Genomic DNA, 22,126 nt, shown 5'->3' on the forward strand with positions numbered 1-22,126 from the left:
ATATGACTATGGCCTAGAGGAGGAGGCAGAGCGAGAGAAAGAGAGAGAGAGGGAGAGAGAGAGAGGGCTGGCGATTTTGTGCGCCCAATTTCGCAAGCGTTTTGAAATTTTACCTATTGTATATTTTGGCGTTTTTTCTTCTATTTTGGCTGCCAATTTGTTGTAAGGCGGAAATAATAACAATAATTTAGCGCACTGTTTGCCCAAATCGAGTTAACATAATAGAGGCCATTATCCGCCTGCCATGGCCAAATACAAATCACCAGACAAGTCGAAGCTTTGCCTTGTATTTTTTTTTTGGCAGTGGCGTCTTTATTGTGCTTGGCAGGACGAGGACGGATATAAGCCAGCGGCTACACACACAAACATACATAGTGTAGCTATTTCAATTGCAGTTATTTGCGGTTGATTTGGGGCTCGCATTGCATCATCATCAGTTGCAGTTGCTCAATTTGCATTATTATGGCCAACATTTGTTTGGGGCTTATTAGCTGGAATCCCAGCATAACTGTTTGTTTTTGGCTGTGGTGTTAGCATTGGACTTTAGAAAGCACTCATTGTGTCAGTTGTTGTGGTTATTGTTGCTGTTGTTGCCTGCAGGCTGATATGCCTGACTAACTTGCAGCTATGTGCCACAAGCGAAAGGTGGAAAGGTGTTGCCTTTTCGATTTGTATTGCATGGCAGCGCCGTGCAACTGGCATGTTACGCCATGTAACGAAAGTTGTTTGAAGGTTGTTGGGTCACAACTTCCTCTATGGATATTAATAACACCCGAATCTATAAAGCCAGACATCATCTGGAGCACAGTCTTCTATATGTTAAGGCAGGTTGAACTACTGGTCAGGTTATTCACATTGGGCTAACTATTTTAAAATTAGCTCTTAGCACTGTACATTTTTCAATTGCAACCAACTCAACTCATTTAATTCAAATTAAGCTCGATTACAGGCACTACAAAATTCAACAAAGCTGACACTGCCCCGCCCTACCATTCCGACTGATTGCCACACACAAACAGACACACACACGAGTTTCTAATTGAAATAAATTGCTTTACTTTGAAGCCGAGAGAAACTGCAGCTAACTTCAGCTGCCGCCGGCATGCCCTTGAATTAGCTACGAACTTAGCTTAAATTCATATAAATTGGTTCGCCCGCATATGACAGCCAGACAAAAGCTGCATGTCATGGCAACGCGTCGATTTAATGGAACTCCAAACGCAGCTCCAAGCGCTCTGCTGCTCTTGTGACCTTGAGCTGCAACCCGGGCACAAGCACTGGCACTGGCACTAGCTCCGGCTGCCAAGTGCCAAGGCAAACGGTGGTAAACAGCAAGCGGCAGGCGACATGCGGCATGCGGCATGTGGCATGCGGCAATCCGTCCGCTGCAGCTGGATCCGAATGTGTGTCAAATGCATCATGCAGTCGTCGACGATGCTGCAGACGTGACTAACCGACTTTCATGTCATAACTTAGTGCGCTCTTTGAAGTTCAAGTTGGTGGCCCACCCCCCAAGCCGACCCGGGCCGTACGCCAAGAAGACCGCCGCATTGTCCATGAGCCATGAGCCGGTTCAATTAAGGCGCATAAATTATGCGCCAGCCGCAACGGCCGCCAAATTGAAATCGTAAATTAACATTTGCCAGACGACGAAGACTGCCGCCGCCGCCGCCGCCGCCGCCGCCAGCGCCTCTAATGTCTCCCAAGCGGCTGCAATAGCTTTTACATTTTGACCAAATATTTTTGCAAATTTTCACTAAGCGCAGCCCACGCAGCCGACGCCCGATGGGTGAATGTTAACCAAGAAAAAAAATAAAAATAAACACAAAAATTGTCAACGTGGCGGCAAACGAAATGAAAATGGTAGCAATTGGCGCGGACATGCAACTTGGCCAAAAAGTGACAGTTGCAAGTCAGTCAACGGCTGCGGCCTGCAAATTCCGCGGCTGCCGCTCGGACTTGGACTTGGACTCGCAGTCAGAGTCGCAGTCGTAGTCGGTCTTAGACCTGGTGCACAGTCGTTTGATTTTTTTATGTGTGACAGTTGCTTTATGTTACAATTTCCAGCATTACTTTTTATTTCAAGTGCAAAATTTATTGCCATTTGCCAAGGTGCGCGCCAAGTTTGCACCTCGAGCCGGGCCAACTGTGCTACCGGCTAATCAGTGGCAATGTTCGTTGTTCGTTGTTCATTTGTGTTGTGTGTTACGCTATGTTGTGCAGCTTCCTTGGCTTTCACTAGAAGAAATAAGAGCTGTTTTTGTGCCTGTGCCCGTTCGCCCGGCATGCCTTTAAATAGGCGCCAGAGATCGGGCACTCAGCATTTTACCCATTTCCGCATGCAGCTCAGAAACCATACAATTCTTTTCATAGAAAAATAATTCAAGAATTAACTTAGGTGCCAAAGTGCTAAGAGATAAATGAATTAAAAGCTTTAAAAAATCTCTTGGGCTTTTTGCTTGAGTCTTTTTTATTATAAACAAATAATACTTACAAATACAAGTTACTCTCCTGGGTATATCAATGTAATTAGTAAATTATGCAAGAACATAGTTGCAGAGGATGTCCATCTTTCTGTTTCTAAGATATTTTCGTCAAACTCAGCATGCAAAAGTGTAGACAGGTAGGGTATTAAATCTTCGGTGTGGCGTACACATTTTACTTTCTCGTTAAGACTATATTTTATTTTAAGAATATATTGCAGTATTATTATACTTAGATCCCGCTTGGGACTACACCTCGCAACTGCCCACGCTATCAGCTTTTGTCTAAGCTGTTTATTAAAAAAAAAATAAATATATAAAAAACAAATGGCAATGTCGCCGATTGCATAATGCATAAATTGCTGTGGCGCTCTTCCCGTTGCCGCCAATCTTCCACTGCCAAAAAGAAACCAAACTTTTCCTGTAACGAGCCGCCAACTCGCATTGAGCTTCGGTAATATGAGCCTGGACAGACCATTCCGCTAGAGGTTGTTGCCTGGTAATAATGACAGTATGTGTCACATTGCAACCCACACGCATTCAATTTTACTGCCATGGCACTGCAGCAGCAGCAGCAACAGCAACAGCAACAACAACGAGCCAACAATTTTATGAGCCATTTGAACAGAGCCTCATACTGGGTCCCTGCACTGCTCTGGTTGTTGCTGTTGTTGCTTCGTTTAGTTTTTGGCTTCACTCTTGGCGCAAATTTGATCCAATTGCGCACTCATTTAATCGTGATCTTTATGCGATTGTACAGTTGGATGTGTTTAGCCTTTTATGTCGAGTCGAGCCCGTCCGTCCGTCTATCTGTCTGCCAAAACTGTTTGTCGTTTGTTGTTGGCTCCTTTTTTATTTAAACTTTTTTCTTTTGGCCTGTGTGACCTACATAACTTGCTGTTGTTTTTGTTGCTGCTGTTGTTGTCTTTGTTTAATTTAATTTGCCTTTGTTGTTGTTGCTGCAATAATTATGTAAAAACATGTTAAGCGTTTAAGGAAGTTAATTAAATGGAAAATAAATGTGTATTCAACGAGCCTCAGCTGCCCCTTAATTGGCAATTGTGTGTGGGAGTGGGAGGCAATCAGGATTTGTGGGGCTCCTTTGTTTGATGAGCCAGCGACAATGCCTGACTGAGCCTTGTATATGGTCAAGTGTTGTTAATCAAGCTCTTTCCGGGTGCGATGGAAACTAATTTATTGTTTTCTCTACTGCATTTCGTTTATTTCTTTCTGCAGCTTGCTTTCCTAGAGTGAATCATTCCTAAATGTCCTGTATCCAAATATAGGCTCATTTATAGATATGCAAATATGCCAACAAGCAGAGCGCGAGTGTTTTTATATAAAAAACCATGTGTCCCGACTGATTTACTGACTGTCTGATTGGTGAAATTTGTATTTTCGTACGATTCTCTACAAACAAAGGATTACATCTGTAACTTATTATACTGTGAAAACGTTCTTACTGCCTTTGTTAAATCGAAACCAAGAATGAATACTGCGTGGAAACAAATTAATAATAAAGTATTGTTTTTCTTTTTTTTTTTTTTACTTCAGATTTTAATTTTTCCACGAACATATAATTCATGTAAGACCTACTACATAGTGGGCTTTGATCATATGTCTAATCTTGATCTCCGACCATGATATTTTTAAAATATTTCTCTTGCACTCTCTTGCTTTCTATGATTATCTCTCTCTAGAGAGGGATCTCTATTTCTCTCTCTCTCTCTCTCTCTCTCTCTGTCTCTGTCTCTCCCCCTCTCTCTTCCTGTCTCACTCTCTCTCTCCATTTTTATTTTTTCGGTCTCTGTCATTTAATTCATCCTCCATTCTACTGCTCTTACTCTAAGTCTATCTCCAAATATTTTGTGATTTAATATATACTTGTCGTAGAGTACAAGATAGTACGGGATTTACGTAAGGGATGATTAGAAAATTCTCTAAAATGTGAAACAAAAAACTTAGAACGAGACAAGGCCGAGAAATATAGCTATTCTTTTTATATATGATTTCGAATCTTAGGGTAAATCCGACCTGCGCCACAAGCAACATTCAATTATATTCATAAAACTATTTATTTTGTTATATTTCATCAATTAAATATCATTGTCATTGGCAAAATGAATAGTTCCACTTTGATCATAAGAAGTTTCGGCATTATCTGTTTTGATCATCAGCGTCTGTCTAGATTTAGCCAGTTTTTTTAATACGCCTCTTGAAAATCGGATTTGACATTAAGGCGTTCTTCAGGTTAATGCCATGCCGCATTGTCAAAAACAAATTGTATGAAATTTTCAGAGCTAAGAGCGCTGCGGGAGACGCCTTGGTTATGTAATTAAGCCAGTTACCATAATTACCATAAAGATAGACAATAATTTGGCCTATTGAGGCGCACAAAGATGTGTAATTAAGATGCGGCCGGATATGAAAATTGACATGATCAAGCGCTGCTCTCAGCACTGGTGGCATATAATTCGAATTTGAATTTGCCGCAGACTCTCAGACAGGTGCGGCGCCGCATCGAGCAACGAGCTGAACAGTGTCAAGGGCATTTGAAGGAGTTGGAACTGAAATTAGCAGACAATATAAAATTAGCTTTTGAAAGATTTGGCAATGCGGTTCAAAATGTTCGCATTGCCAGCGAAAGCCAATGCCTTGTTGTTGTTGTTGTTGTTGCTGTTGCTGATGTTGCTGATGTTGCTATTGTTGTTGGCATGAATAAAACATTACGAAGGCGTTGCAATGCACCAAAAGAAACAATAACTAAAGGCGTTGCTGCTACCTCTCTGCTGGCTGCCATTGCAGCCGTTGCCGGCCAAGCAGTAATACGTCAATAACCGTTTAGCGTACAAATTGAAATTTTTATTAGTTACGGACGCCCGGGCAACAGCAGCAGCAGCAGCAGCAACAGCAGCAACAGCAACGGCAACAGCAACGGTGAGTAAAAAGCAAACCAAAGCATTGGCCCGCCGGCGCTTCAAGAAAAGAAAAAAAAGAAAAGAAAAAAAGCAGGCAGCGGCTGCAGCTACTTAGACAGTTGCTGAGGGGGGTTGCAATTGCAGTTGCAGTTGGGGCTGTTGCTGCTGCTGCTGCTGGAGGAGCAGGCCAAGGAAGCCACACGAATGCCGCTGCTCGCTGAGATATCGCCAGAGATTATGTTTTGTGGCGGTAGCAGCTGCCACCATTGTTTTTGATTTTGTTTTTTGTGTTGTTGCTGTTGTTGTCGCTGGCCTTTGGCTTGTATCGCGGCGCTGGCATCTGTGCGATGTGCAACACTTGCAGACAACTTGGCGCTCGTTTTTCCTAACTGTACATCAAAGTTCAGGCGGTACGTTTGGGGTGGTTAGGCGCTATGAAATTTGTTTATAGAAATTAGCCAGGCAGTCGCCTTGTCTGGCCACGCCCTGGCAGCGCTGTCGTCTGTCTATCCGTTTATCAGCCCGCAGGTGATTAAGCCGTTGTCTATGCCATTTGCATGTGTGCTTACGAGTGTGAGTCTAGGTGTGTGTGTGTGTTGCAGTTGCCAGCCGCATGTGTTTCCTGTGTGCCTGCTGCAACAGCAAACAGCAACAGCAAACAGCAACATCAACAACAGCAACAACAACAACAACAGCTTCAACCAACAGCTGACGGCTGACGGCTCCGCTGCATCCTGCTGTCATTTGGCTACCGCACTTGGGCCACCCCACCATAGTCAGGCGCACCGCTGCCAGGTGATAATGTATTTGATATGTTTGTTGATTTGTGAATTATGCAGCGCTCAATATTTGTATTGCGTGTCGGCAATTGTTTTTCATTTCCCCTCCCATCTACAGCAAACAGCAACAAATTTATGCACTTGACAGCAATTTTCGGGGCTTGGCCCGGACAAGGACGTCTAATTATAGTCGCTGCTAAGCAAAAGCCAGACCACAGCAGCTGCCGGCAAGTAAGCGTTGTTTGTCTAGTCGCCAGATCGCGAGAACTGCACTCCAATCAATGGCAGAGCGGCACGCAATGTTGCTGATCTTTAACAGCAACAGTTGCTGACGCTGACGCCGACTGCAACCTGGTAACAAAACTGGGTTAAGTGCGGCTCTGCTCTCGACTTGCAATTTATGCATTTCGTGTTTACAGTTTTATGATTTTGTTTTGCCTAACAAACACTTTGGCAAATAAACAAAACAATCAGCAGAACAAACGTTGCAACATTTGCGCCTCGCAACGCTTCGTCGCATACGATCAAGGCCGCAGCAGCTCGGTGCAGCTGAGCGGTGCAGCTTTCAGCTTAAGTACTATAAATTACAAGTTTTTCCAAACGGAAACGGTCATATGCAAAGCAACCCACTTGTTGTTGGCGTTGCTGCTGCTGTTGTGGCTTTGCCTAATGAGCCGTGCCCAAAATCTAAGCTTTGGTCCAACTGGGCAGCTGGTGCTGCCTTTCACAACGTCAGGGTGTCTGGTAAAATCTAATTAAATATAATCGCGCTAATAATCAACAAATTCGCAAACTTTCTAAAGCCAGCGGCTAGCGACGCCTTTTTCTATTTGTGTGTGTGTGTGTGTGTGTTATAAAAAATCGCTCAGCTCGGCTAATTATGAGCGCCTAATTACAAAGACGGATGCCACAAAACTTACCACTGTACTGGCTGAAGCTACCTGAAGCTGTGCAAAAAGCACAAGACAAAGCCAGCCGACGCTGTGGATTACACCCAGTCTAAGTAAACTGGTTGAACGGGCACAGCGAGCTGTGGCGAGGAAGGGAACTTGAAAATGCCGCTGCTGACGGCACAGAATTATGATTTCAGAAAGCAAAGTCGCGCGTGGCAAGCGGCAACTTTGGCCGCCTAACTGACTTTTCCGCCAAGCTTTGATTTATGTGGCAACTGTGACACGGCGGCATCGAGCGTTCTCTATAATTATCGTCAGGCGGCAGTCCGTATGAGGTAGACATTGCGGCGACTAAAATTGTATTTCGCATGCTACGTTGAATGTGTTTCTATTCATGTGTATGTATGTGTGTGGCTGCGGTTAAAGTCATTTTGAAAAACCACATTTTGAGCCGCAATCAATTTTGGTTGGCAAACGTTTAAAAATCTATAAATAACAAAATTGCGATCTATGTAAAGGAGTTAGAATACAAATGTTGCTTATGCTTAGTTTAAATAATTTAACAGATGTGCATGAAAGACGGATGTGAATTACAAAATTATGCAAGCATAAAATCCAAAATCAAACCGAAAGGATTCTAATTTGACAATTAGATTGAACAATGGGAATCCAGGTTCGACTTTTAGGTTAGTTAACATCATTCTTTTTGTTTGAAGAGATTGCTTGTAATTTTAATATACATAATACAACTAAAATATCTAAATTAATAGATTCTGTAATAGGAATTTGATATAATATATACCATCTCAAGTACAAAGTGAATAATAGGTACTTGAATCCTGTGAATAATATCTTTGCTTTGGAAATCTAGGTTCAAGACCCAATCAGTGATAGCACGCCAACAAAGACAAACAAAACTGTATCACAGCCACATAAATTATAATATTAAAAATGCATTTGTTGACCAGAATGTGCTGCTATGCTGGCCTGTCGTATCTATAGGGCCTGTCAGCTTCTCGCATATAGAATTGACTCCACGCACAATTGTTTGCCACCGCATGCTGTCAGCGGATGTGCTGGTGCTGTTGTTGCTGCTGTTGGGCTTAATGTTGTCAGCGGCACATTTTCAACAGCTCATAGGCTGCACATTTCATGGCGGCTCTGAACTTAGCAGCCAGGCAGATTCGCACTCTGTAAAAATTCTGGAAATATGAGCTTCCTGGAATGTGGCTGCTGCCGCTGCTGCTGCTTGTGGTGTTGATAGCAATTTTTAGCCATGAGTTGGCGTCAAAATGCAGCAGCGACTAACAAGCCATAAATAAAAATTAAATGCAAAACAAAACAAAACTACGTCCGTTGTTGTTGTGGCTGCGGGCTGTGCACTGCTGAAATAAATAAGCCAAAAAGTGGCCAAAACAAAAACAAAGCTTTCAGTGCACCTCGATGAATGCGCTCGCATTGCGCGAGCGGGCGTAACAAGTACATAAAGGCAGAGCCGATGCCAATGGGCCGTTGCCGCTACCACCAACAGCAAAAGCTGACCCATTTATGCAGATTTCGTTGGCGAAACAATGGCCTGTACAACAAAAACATAAACAGCAACCACGGGAGCCTTGTACAGCAGCAAGTACAGCAGGCTTTCTATACCCTGTGCCAGGAGTAGTTATGGTGTATGTCAAGCTGACGTAAGCAAAAGCCTTTGACAAAAATTCATGTCTATCATGTTACGTTTATAGAACTGTTTATAGCACTGAGAAATATTATTTATATATGTTGTTAGAGCAGATAAGCTCGTTTAGTTAAACGTTTTAAAACTCTTCTTAAGATTTTGAATCTTTCTTTTGTACATGCGAATTAATATTTAATTCGATTTTCATGAACTGAAGTATAATAGATTTTTCATTTTGACACTGTTTTGATAGAATGCATTTTGCTCTTGTCTATAATAAGGTGATAAAAAGAGTCAGCTTCGAAATATGTGAGTTGGATTAAGCGATAGATAGAGCAAGACTTTTGCAATTACTTCTCTCAATCCTACTCTTAAAATAGTTGTTCTCTCTCTTTTCATATATTCCGCCTTACTATGTGATTCTCATGATGCTTCTGCTCATGTGATTAAAGCAAAATTTCTTTCTTTCACTCTCTATTAATATTTAAACATTAAAATACAAATATGAGCAATTATATTTGTATTTAGATGATTTCTATTAAATTGTACTTGCCATTAATATTGGTACGTGGTATCTGACAGTGCAGCTTCAATTGCCGCATTGATACTTGTTGCCTTCCTGTGATGTTGTCGGCACACAGAATATTTAGTCATTTGTCATGTTGATTTATGCTCGTATTTACTCATTGGCGTTTAATGTCGTACAAGATTTTCACACGGCCGGCGGTTAATACGCAGTTTGACCCAATGCTGGCGGCTGGCGGCTGGCAACCTTGAGTCCCGCTCCAGAGGCTTGCATAAGCTGAGGCCGCCTTGACAGCCTCGGCCGTTGCCCAGCTGGGCCGCATGGTATTGTCTGCTGTTTGCTCGTTAGCTCTGTGCGTATTTAATTTACACATAGCACAGTTTTCAGCATGATCTGTTCACATATAAATATATATAGAGAGATATGTATATACATAAAATGTGCGTTTATTTATACTGAGTACTTGTTGACTTTTGCTTGACTGCGCTGTTTGCAGAGCCGTGTGTCTTCCTGGTCGTAAGTCAGCCCGCTAGAGGTGTCATTATATGCGCTGCCTTGTTTGCTGTCTGGCATTTAAAATTAAAGGATCTCCCTTTTTATGACTTATCTGTTAGCCACACACCACTTAACATTTTGTCGTGTTTGCCTGCAAAAGTAACAAGTGGCTCGCAGGCGGAAGTACACACAAAAAGGATCTCAAACAAGCAGTCAATGCGCAGTTGGCTACCTGCCCGCCGCAAGTGTATGGAGCCGTATATTCAAATACATATATTTTAGGTTGGCATAGAACATGGCAGTAGCTATGCAGCCAGTCGCCACTCGAAGCATACTTCAGTGGCTTCAGCATATTAATCACGATATTGCTGCTGCTACCAAGTCGCAAGTCCGGGAGCTAACTGCGGCTCATCAATAAAACTCGCAGGCAATAGAAATACATTCGGCAATCCTTTGGAGCACTGGCCACATGCGTGGGGTGGCGCTTGGATTAATGAGTGCGCCACGATTAGAATCAATTTGAATTAATGAACATTTGAAGTGACTTTGATTTTGTTTAGCCACAAACACGCACAGCAGGCAGTCGGCATTGGCAAAAATGGTAAAAAAAACATGGTGAAAAAAATGAAACAAAACAAAAGACTTAGGCAACGAACTTGACTTGGAGATTTGACTGCCAAGCTGGGTATCACGCTGCCTATCTGCTATCTGGCCGCCTGGCATATTAATTTCACATGCCCCGGCTATAATGAAAAGCGATTTTATATTACCCGGCCGCCTGCGGTCGTTTATAATCAAGTTAAATGCGCGCGCAGCCATAAAAACTTGACTTATCAACCAGCGCCGCCAAATGGCGCAAATGCGTTTTCGTATCGAGCAGGACTGTGGAGGATCGCAATTGCCATGCCGATCTCTAATGAGAGAAAGAGAGAGTGAGGCAGAGAGAGAGAGAGAGAGAGGGAGAGGGAGACAGTGTGACTATTAACAGAACGATGTCGCCATCGTTGAGTGAGTGCGCGACCATTGCCTCTTTTATGGCAATTTTCACTTGGTCGCCAGAGCTTTGGCTAAGATGGGAAAGCCCCGGCCAAATGTCCGTACGACTTTATTGGTCAGCTACCCGCTGTGCGCTAATATATAACTATCGTTTATCGGCTTTTATTTGCATTATTTATGCAAAAGAGAAAGAAATGTGCGTTTACAACTGTGGTACACACAGATACATAAATACGAAACAAAAATAAAAACGAAATTAAATTAAATAAAATATTATAAAATGCATTCATATTTTTAAATTTATAAACACTGAGATCAGATCAGTTTACCAGATTGGGTTAGAGCCAACCTTTGCTTTCTTATTATTTGCTTTGCTTTTTGTTTTTCGAGATTAATAAAATTAAAATACTATTTCATATTTGCTTAAAAATAATTGAGTATTCTTTTTTTTTACAAGGAACAAAATGGGCTCCAGATTTTGATATTCAATCGAACAAATTCAAGATTCGCAACCTAGACAAGAAAATGCTGTAGTTTCTCAATAAAGGCACACACGATCCGTGCTCGGTTTTCAGATCAATAAATTGTGCATTGCATTGTGCAATAATTTTATGTAGCAAATATTCGTTTTTGGCGAAGCTTAAACTAATTACGGAGCCAACATTATTTTGTTTTATGTACAATCTAAAAAATAAAGTTTATAACCTTAATCCTATATCAAATATTTCCACAAAAAGTCTATGTATTTTTAAGTTTACTCTCGATAAAAACATTTATTTTACATCTATTTATTTTAAATATTTTTTCTTTTTTCATATTTAAAAGCATGTTTAAAATCCGATTAAAGATCTTGAGCATTTTTCTACGGCTCGAGGGCCAATGTGCGTTCCTGTCATTGGCATTGAAAACTATTCAAAATATGCTTGAATATATCAGAGTAGCATCTTTTTGTTTTGGTTCCTCGGGCTTGCTTTGCTTTTCATTGGAATCAAAAAACAAAAACGCGGCGCGGCCGCAGACGCGATCGATCAACATGCAGCGCGGGGTACGCTTAGATTTCAACACAATGGAACGTCAGAGGTTTCGATTTCAAAGACAGAACGCAGGCACGTACGCGGGTCAGAGCTGGGCATTTCTGTGACGTTGATGCGCACCTTTGATAAGGATGTGGCCGCCGCCTGGCACACCTCGCAGCGTTATGAAACTGGCGCACGGAGGGGAAGACGAAAACAAATAAAAAACCAAAACTAAATAATTCCAAGCTGGGAGTAGAAAAGGAAACAGTTGACACGGCTAATCCTGATGAATAGTTATCGAGCTGTGTGTTTCCTGCGTGGATTGTTTACTTTGATTATTATGTTTATATAGCTGTGAACATTTTAAAATCCCAAATATATTTTAATTTTGGTGTAGATTAAAAATAATAATGTTTATTATCTAGTTTATTGTCTACATCAATGGTCAGCGTGGTTGCTCCATCGTCTACGTTTTGTCTCCGGAGCCAGCGCGCGTGATTCTTCGGGCTCCGGCTCTACCTCAACTACTTGGGGCAATTCCGGCTGTGACTGCTCCGTCTGCCCAGCAGTGATCTGATCATTGCTGCTGTCCGAATTGTCTAGGTTTGTATTGCTATGTGGTCGCTTTCGCGACAGGTGCAATTGCGTCTTAGACGTTTGCGGAGAGGTGTCAAGGTCAACTGGTATATTGACTTCCTCTTCGGTTGGCAGCGATAACGAATTGCATCTGGACAACGTTTTCTTGAAAGTCTTGTATTTTGGCTTATCGACCTTTCTGATCTTTAATTGTTTTGCAGACTTCTTGGTGCGTTGCCTTTCCTTTGGCTGCCGCTTGCGTGAGTCCTTGCCAACCTGCTCCTCGGAGGAATTTGTCTTCCGTTTCCTCGCGTTTTTGGGCGACAGGCCCCAATTCACCATTGGCTCGGAATGGCTTCTATGTGCCACTTTATTGAAGGTTAACTGAGGTCTGCTTTTGCTTTCTGAAACTATATGTATTGGTACGCGGGTGTTCGGGGCATTGTTCGCCAACTCGCGATACTTATCCTTTTGACCCTCATTCAAAGTCGACCACAGGCGAATGGCGGACTTGCGCAACAGGGAGGACTCCCTCAACGTCATATGATCCTTTCCACGCTCATCTAATGCGGTCAAACGCATCTCGTTTAAGAAGTTCTGGAAAGGTATGGGGGAGGCAATGTGCCGCATTGTGCGCTCCCGCTCTATGTTAAGCGTGCTCGGCGAGAAGCTCACGTGGGGCTTTCCATTCAGGGGCGCCATGGCGAATTCGCAGCATCTTCTCAGGGTTTTAAATATCCAGGTCATATTGTGTTATTGCTAAAATTTTCAGACTGTTTTCCACAAAAATAAAAGTTAACTAATAAAAGTTGTGTAGTTCTATTCGGCTATTAGGTGAAAATATTCAATGATATTCAACTCTGCTCCAAGCCCCTAAATGACTTTAGTTTCAAATGTTGCTTCGCGAGAGAGAGAGAGAAGAAGTCTAAGCCCAACTGCACACAAGGCGCTAATCTAATTAAGACAATGAAAGTGTTAAGACGCTTTCCTGGAAATTGACACTTAGACAATGACACGAAAAGCCCCAGTCATAAAACTGGCAGATAGGCGACTCTCTGATAAGAACTAATGATTTAGGATGGCGATAAGCGCTCGGAGGCTGCAAGAAGAGATGCAACAGTTGCCTTGCGGCAGACTGTGAGCAAAGCCCCATAAAACCCAGGGCGCAAACAATGTGAGCACTGAGAACACAGACTGAGGAGAGCTATTCTATGGTGTTTTATCGCCGCTTGTTAACATTGGAAAGTGTGTAAATTTACACAACAAAACGCCGCAGGTGGAGTCTTTCCCATTCGGTTTTACTTTCAATGACGAATAGTTCTTTCAACCGATTCTTTGAACGTTTCGAAGTGCGCCTGCACTGGTTCCACTGCCAACAAGTTCGCTCATCGAAACGGTTAAGCAGCGGTATGTTCGCTCTGTTAAAGTGTGGGCAACGGCATACATATGTTAAGCCTGTGTCATATATATTTATTTGGAACATTTTAAAATTTACTATGCTATTTTTTTTTTCAAAAATATTCGATGTGTTTCATTGCACAGTTATAAAGCTACAAAAGATGAGTTGGAAGGCTAGTCCATGCTGTATGTATGTATATTTATATAGGTATATGAGGATAGGATGATATGGACACGCCCCGTGCCTTGGTTAAAGCTTTGTTCGTGTTGGAAGTTTCTAATAAATGCTTTAATCCTAAATATTAATCACGCCCACTGTGAAATAAAATTTTATTTTGTTTTTCTACACTTTAGACGCAATACAAGCTCGCTGTTAACTATTTGTATGAATGGAACATGTTCGATGGCAACGTAAAACGATCGTGCCCGCCGTTGCCGATTGGTTGCAACCGTTAGTCGGCAACCGCTTGCCAATCTAAGCAGACGTGCAGACGGGTCGAGATATAAGTTTTTATCGCTGTTTCGTTCGGGTCTACGATTTATGAATGAGCGGCGCGCAGCGTGAGACAGACATTCATACAGCCCATACAATCGCAAAGAGGCCGTGGACGAGAACGTGAACGAAATTACAAAACAAACCGAAGAAAATACGATAAACAAGACACACACGAAACGATAGCGCAGCGTAAAAGTTTATTAAGAAAGAAAATGTTTGTTTTGCTGCAGCAACAACAACGAAAACACCATCAGCAACAGCAACAAAATCGCTTTTAGTATAAACAAAAAGAAGCGAGCGCGGAAATTGCAGTTGCAAACAAAACAAACGCTTCGATTGTCAAGACGCGGCGAACTCGCGTGTTTTTTTCGGCTTCAATTTCGCACAGCTCCCCGCCTTCCCGCACTCAACCATTTATACACGCATACACACACACACACATACACATAAAAACCAGGAAAAAATTACAGTAAAATATAAAGCTAAATAGTGCGTAAAAATCTGTTTTCTGAGCTATTCGGTTCGTTTCGGTTCCGTTGTGAGCGTGTGCGTGTGTGCTCTCGTGAGAGAAAGGGAGAGAGAGAGAAAGAGAGAGAGAGGGAGAGCGCGCCGCGTTTGTTTTTGTTTTAGATTACAAAATTCTGGCATAAGCTCCAAAAGAAAAGAAAAACATGTTGAAATTATAATCGAAATTGAAATGTCGAAAACGAGCGCAAAACAACAATGTGCGTAAAGTGAGAAGTTTTTGAAATTGAATTGGAATATAATCTAATAAATTGAAGTTGCACAAATATTTGAAATTGGTGAAGCTAATACAAAATAAAAATAATTATATTTGTGTGTTCAAAGAGAATTGTCTGTGTTTTGCCTTTAAGCACAAACCCTCTTGTTCCATCTGTGTCTCTATCTCTTTTGCATCAAAGCAGCTGCAAGCGCGTCTAAAAGGTACGTGTAAAAGTTGGTCTAAATCGACAGAGCCGACCCCATGCCGCTTATCATTGGCAGCGGGCAAACATTAGCTTATCTGTGTGCAGCAACAACAACAAGCACAACAGCAACAACAGCAACAACATCTGCAGATGCTAAAGTTAATGCGAGAGACGAAGTTTCCTAGAACAGAGCGTGTTAGAAAACATTTAGTTGTTGTCGCTATGTTTGCAGTTACTTTCACTCCAAAAATAAAAATTAACAACTAAACGAAATAAATAAATAAATAACAAGCAAGAGCGCTCCAGTCGCGTATGACCGACTACCAGATACCCTGTAGCCGTTTGCGTTCTGTTACATTCCCCCAGACAAACAATATCGAAACTGGATTCTATAATAGCTACTGTGATTTTCGATCGAGAGTTGTACAGTTTTTGGTGTAAAAAATGACACTCAACTTTACTTTAAACGTGGGAAGTTCCATTGTTAACATTAGGAGGAATACAAAATGGTATCCAAAAGTTATTTCTAAACTTTGGTTGTTCTGTTTCTCTTTTTAAGCTACCCGGAGTAAAAATCGATCTTTATCAATTTTGGGTGAGGAACTGAGCTATCAATGATTTTCAATCAACTCGACTTGTCCAAAATTAAATCAGCTTTCAATACTTATCCAAAATCTTTATATGTATATTAATTTATATATATTTCTTGCTTTTAAGCGTTTTGTACTTAGTTTAAAGTCGTTTTTGTTCTTAAAGTACAATTCTTATTTTGATTCTTAATATTTAATTTTAAAAAAAATACCTACTACAAAGCGTTTAATAAGACTTTATCATCATTTTCCAAAATGGAAGATTATTCTATTTGCTCGTGACACTCAGTATACCCGTTCTCTTGACATTTTGAATGCGTAGAGGGTATAAAAACAAAAAACAGACTCTACTCAAACCGGCATATGCCACACAAGCACAAAACTAAAACACACACACATACATACACACACACACAAACACATACACGTAGCTATCACTATCACTATCGCAATTGGCCTGCGCCTGTGAATGGCCTGGGTCTGCGTCTGCGTCCGCGTCTGGGTTTGGGCCTGGGCTTGGGCTTGCGGTTGTCTCTCCTTTTTAGTCGGCTAGGCCGCTTTATCTTGTCAGCTCGCTGAGTGGTGGCTGGTGGCTCGTCTCGGCTGTTCGAGCGACTCGGAAATGATATAGTGATAACCTATATTATATGCCGTACGCATGTGCTAACAGTTAGTTAGTCGCATGCATTATCTGGCTCGCTCTTCTAGTTTCATCACCGCGATCCAAATCGGATCGTGCACTCGCACTTGAGACAACAAGCCGCAGACTTTATCTCGCTGCCTTTCCGACGATCGTTGGAGACAGTTTCGATTGTCAGCGTTACGGCATCAAAACTCAGAAATCATAAATCATAAACAGTGTTTCTTGATCTTCCAAATGCAGTGAATGCAGTGTTTTTGAAAATGAATTCTAATTTGCAAAAGATTTATATTCCCGAAAAGTCTCTTTTTTTCTACAGTAAAAATAAAGTCGATCGTAAATTTAATGATAACATATATAAAAATGTTCGAACCATATTGACTGTTGGGATATCGCTCGGTTGTTCTACCCGTTTTATTTATTTTCTCAACTTTATATTTGAGTTGTGGTTGGTGTTTGGAATTCTCCGATGTTGTGTTGATGAAATAAACACAATACTTCAATGAGCTGCGGTTCTCTGATTTGCATCGATATATTTCCGGTATTATTATGCATGCGTCATCCCCTTTTTTTATGAAGCACAAGGGAGTTCAGCTCGATTTCTTTATTCGATTCGTAGCTATAGAATACAATATACTTATGTATTTGGAGTGGTTCGCGCATTTTACACCACCTTCATATAAACTGGTTTTTTTTTTACCTTTTTGTTTATTTTCCACATATGCTTCTACATATATGTATATGTACCTATATATATGTATATAAACCTATAAAGAAACACTTGTGCGTGCGCTCGTTTAATTTAACTGCAAACTCGGGGTAAATACAACTGAAACAATATGGTTTGTGCTTATATTACTCTGTTTGCCTCGTTTCGGTAAAGTGAGACACAGCTGATTGCTGAGCACCCAAAATATAGCCCAGCGTTTTAATCGGAATCCTTGAAATATTACAAACTTAGAACCTCTAGAATTTTAAATTGTCCAGAAATTACATTATAAATACACATTTATTTGTTTATTTTTACCATAACATGCCACGCAAACTTATGCAGCCAATTAGTTGAGCAAATGTTTTTATACTATACCGTCTCGTATTCCTATACTATGAATCGTATTTCTGTTTTCTCAGAAGAGATTTATGTTCAAACAATTTTAAATGCCGCAGTATTTAATATAGGCCTTTTCATTTGTAAATCGGCTTGATTTTAGCAGAACTAGGCGTACTTGAAGATTAGATTAATGAAAACAACAAAGAAAAGTGGTATTAAATACCCTTTTAAGCATATGTCTTATGAGAGCTGAGGGGACAATTATGAGGCAAACAAATGCTGAGTTTGGTGAAGATATCTTGAAAAAGGAAAACTTCTTTCTTCACACGGAGATACTGATCAAGAATATATATGGCAATCCTTCTAAGCATTACACTCTTATTGACAGATGCATTGTACCCTATACAAGGGCATAAAAAGCGAGTTTAAGTTAAATGCTTAACACAACTGTTTTAAGAACTTGTATCTTTAAATAAATCGGAAACATTCCAGTTTTAAGAACCCTTTACTGATCTAAAACTCGATTTCTTATCTTGAAGAGTGGAGTTGGAGTTTTCGAAAACCATCTGGTTTCTTATATAGAAATCATATTTAGAAAATTTTGATTTGTAAAACAGACCAAAAACCATTATTAAACGTTTGGTTATAAATTAATTCCACGAACGGTATAGCTTGAGGAACTGCTACAGATGCTCTTCATTTCGTATTCCCCAGCTGTATCGGGTGTATAACTCCCCCATCTTTATAGCCATATATCACGGGCAGGTTCATCAATTTCATCTGTGATAAATGTCGTACAAGAATTTACATAAATACCCTATACAGCTGCCAGAACAAGTTGAGTTGACAAAATGATTTGTATGCCGATGTTGTTGTCGTTGTCTGCGTTGTCTGCGTTGTCATCGTTGTTGTTGCTATCGTCATCAACGGGAGGCGACACTGAGCGCCACCCTGAACTTACAACCTAAACAAGCAGCACAGCTACATATCATATATACATAGATACACAGTTGTAGATGGATGCAACAATATTCTAACCAAAAACAGCAACTAATTCCAAACAATGTAAAGTATTATTTATTTTTAACTGAGGTCATCAGCGACGTCGTCGGCGACTATTACAGCGATGCCTCCAGTCTCTGCTCTCCTCGAAACACTGCTCTGGGAATCGTGTTGTTCTTATTTCGAGTTAATGCGCTTGTTGTTGTTGTTGTTTCTGTTGTTGTGGCTGTTTTTCAGCTGTTGAACTCGAACTCTCACCAAATTATGACACACACACACGTTGCTTGCCCTGAGCACAGAGCACAGAGCGCAGAGAGCATCAGGCCCAGACCCAGACCCAATGCTATTGCTATAGCCACAGCTATTGCCAGTGCCCAGTGGCGTTGTGGGGCTCCGGCCGGGGCCAACAAACATTATTTGAAATATTTATGCTTGACTTTTGCGCCTCAATGACTTTTGAATTGCCTTGCCTTTGGCTGCCAGTTTTAACACACACGAGCACACACACACATACACAAACAAACACATCACATGTGTTGTATGTATTCTTATGTTTCTGTATATATTTTTTATGCTCCAGGGCCTAGGCAAACTCACATATGTTGCCTCAAATTGCAAGCAGATGCATTTGTGCAGCGGGATTTTCTCTTTATAGCACTCGTCGAGTGTTGAAACTTTGTCAACACATGGTTCGGCTTGTTGAAAACTCAAATATGTGATATAAAAATCATTAAAAATTGTTAAATATATTAAACATTATTAATTCTATTTTTACTTTTTTTGTACACAATTATAAGTATTCATTTAATTCTTAAGCTAAAAACAAATATGAGCCAAATACAATATTTGATCGAAAACTAAAATTAATGCCGTAAATTAAAACGAATCTTCTATCTTCCCTTTTAAAAATGCATTCGAGACGATATTTAAAAAAAAACTGATTTGAAGAACAATTCACAGATCTTATTGAGCATAAAAATTCGTATTTTACGATAGTTTTTCTATTGGTCAGCTCAGGAATCAGAACGTTATAATTTTATATAACTAAGTTTAGGGATTGTTTATTTTTGTGTTTTTTTGTTCAACAATTGTACATTTCACAAGCAGCTAACGAGATTTATATATTTGTTAAGCTCTTCAACTCAGAGCTAGCCCCAAGTCTCAGCCACAGATCGATAGGTTTCAACTGGGGAGGTAAACAATAAACAACAAATGCAAAAAAAAAGTAATTAACATGTGAAAATGATGCAAGCGAACCTTTTGAAGCTGACATCGCTGTGTACACATGTTTTATATATATGTATAGACGGACCTGGGGGCTTCTCGGCGGGAGGCTTCCGCTTAGAGAAATGAAGCCGATCAACAATCAACTGGACGCACACATTAAACACACATTAGACTGCATTTAATTTGTCAATATTAGCTCGTCTTCAGCACGACCCTTGTTTGATGGCTGGGAGAAATGGCCTGATCGGTTCTCAGGCTGCACTTTTCTTTTCTTTTAGCCATTGGAAAGTGAGGCAAGTAACATGACAGCAATAGCTCTGCACGACACACGACAGATAGACAGCATGCAGACAGGGCAGACCGGGCAGACGGGCAGCCACACAGCATGTCTGGCTAAATGCCTGGGTCTCTATGTTGACCTTTTCACAGCTGGAATCATCTTTCACATTACTGTACAGTTCTGTCTATGCTCTAAGACTGGTCTGCTCTGCTCCGCTGCTAGTCTTGCCCCTCCGCCGCTCCATTTGCTGCTCCCCATACATTTGACGGCCCATTGCTCGTGCGCTTGTCAATTTCTGTCAGTTGCTTGTCAAAAAATTTGTTTGGCTGTTAAACTGCAGTGAAAATTTTAAACAAAAAAAAAACCAAATAATAATAAAAACTACAAACACGATTTTCATGTACAAGTAAAGCGCAACCACTACACAAAATGATTGACGAACTGAGTGACTGATGAACGAAGCTGACTAATTCCATGTGGAAAATTGTATTGTAAAAATACCCTGCATAATTAACCTTTTGCCTGGTTATGCATATTTGCCATACCTCGATGTCTACACTACCCCCCACCCACCCCACTCACCTGTTCGCCCGCCTGCCTGTCCGCCTGTGCGCTACGCTTGCTTTTGTTTACAGCGTAATTTGTTTATGTGTGTTGTACATAAATAAATAAATATAAGTAAATGTGAAAATGCAAACAATCACAATACCGTGCTACGCAATCAACGTCAAATGCTGACTAATGTCCATCTACACCCAAACACACACACACACACACGCACTATATAAGGGCCGTTCTGTCGGACACGTAGTGTACAATATTTTAGGCATTCCCTATTTGCCGCTCAGCTATTTGCCAATTTGTCAATAACTGACACGTCTGTAGTGTAGGTAGTTGCCACAGTGTAGCATGTTTTCAACGGGCGGGGGGGTGGTGCGCGCATTGCGTGCCCTATGTGAAGGGCGCGGGCGTCAGAATGGCGCCAATTTTGAATATCTGCTTGGAAATTAGCATTTTTAACGAGCTCCATTATGAAATGAAGCTTATTATTTATATACAACTGTCATTTTGGGCATGTAAATTAAAAAAACCACAAATTTGTCGTTGCTTTTTATTAGACTAATTTGTTTTTATATTTATTTTCATTCAAATTTGTGATGGCAATTTTTTGCGCCAGGTGAGCTAATCGCAAGGCGTTCAATTGCTGGCAATTTTCGGTCATAATTAAGTGCAATTAATTTTGCATAAAAGCGGAAATGGAAAATTGCTGTGCGCAGTGCGCGCTGAGAGCATTTCATTGATAATGGACCGATGGTCGGTCGGTCGCAGGGGGAAGGGGGGGCTGGGAAGGGGACAAATATTTCTTAATGATAGACATTCACTTTTTATGGGCGCGCGAGGTGTGTGTCTTAATGGAGTGAAATTTTGCCGTAATTGAGCGCGACGAGCTCTGACTTTAGGTGCGCATTTGATGAATCTAAAGTGAATTTTGCCGCACTTTTTTTTGTTATTATTATGATCTTTTTTTTGGCAAGCAATCTTTTTGGTGCTTTTGATATGCTTCAGCGAACTGGGCTGTTTTAGCTGATGTTGCTGCTGCTGCTGCTGCTGCTGCTGCTGCAGCATTTGTTATGCAAATCAAGTGCCGCCATATGTATAAATATACATATATAAATATATATAGAGAGACATGCATATATACACCAAGAAACCAAAACGTCGTCAGAGCCAGTCCCCGGAGCCGGCCAGACCAGACCAGGCCAGGCCAGAGCAGGCCAGGCTAGGCACAAAATTGAAATAAGTTAAAACTGCGAACTGGTTGTGTAGGCAGCACACGTACAAGGTCTTCAAATATGGCTCTTTTTTCAGCTGTTGCTGCTGCTGCTGGTGCTGATGTTGTTGTTGTTGTTGTTGTTAGTCTTTTCTAAACATTTTTTCTTCTACAGAGTAGTTTTAACCGTGTGTTGTATTTTAGACGCTATAATAGCATTAATTTACCATACGATTTCATATTTATGGCCATTGTACGCTGAAGTGCAATTCGCTTTTTTCTTCTTTTTTTTTTGTTGTTGTTTGTTTCTTATTTTCAATTTGTGCAGTTGCTTTTTTCCGCTGCCTCTGCCACTGTGTGGGTGGTTTGTTGACTTGTGCACCACATTTTT

At 41.0% G+C, this 22,126-nt stretch overlaps 1 protein-coding gene and 1 long non-coding RNA gene across 3 annotated transcripts in view; one reads left to right on the plus strand and one right to left on the minus strand.

The window, feature by feature from the left end:
* Nucleotides 1-14,538: 14,538 nt before the first annotated feature.
* Nucleotides 14,539-22,126, plus strand: part of LOC115771699 (rho GTPase-activating protein 7) — a 93,189-nt gene continuing 85,601 nt past the window's right edge. For both annotated transcript variants that reach the window (XM_030717517.1, XM_030717516.1), the window contains exon 1: nucleotides 14,539-15,190. The gene's annotated coding sequence lies outside the window, so the exon portion shown is untranslated. The remainder of the gene's footprint in view (nucleotides 15,191-22,126) is intronic.
* On the minus strand, nucleotides 19,526-20,616 carry LOC115771700. Its single transcript, XR_004018974.1, has 3 exons — nucleotides 20,547-20,616; nucleotides 19,715-20,298; nucleotides 19,526-19,643 (listed from the first exon to the last, which is right to left on the minus strand). It is a non-coding gene; the product is annotated as an uncharacterized LOC115771700 (long non-coding RNA).

The sequence above is a fragment of the Drosophila novamexicana genome, unplaced genomic scaffold (assembly GCF_003285875.2).
Source record: "Drosophila novamexicana strain 15010-1031.04,08,12 unplaced genomic scaffold, DnovRS2.1 tig00000108-arrow-pilon, whole genome shotgun sequence".
Classification (NCBI taxonomy): domain Eukaryota; kingdom Metazoa; phylum Arthropoda; class Insecta; order Diptera; family Drosophilidae; genus Drosophila; species Drosophila novamexicana.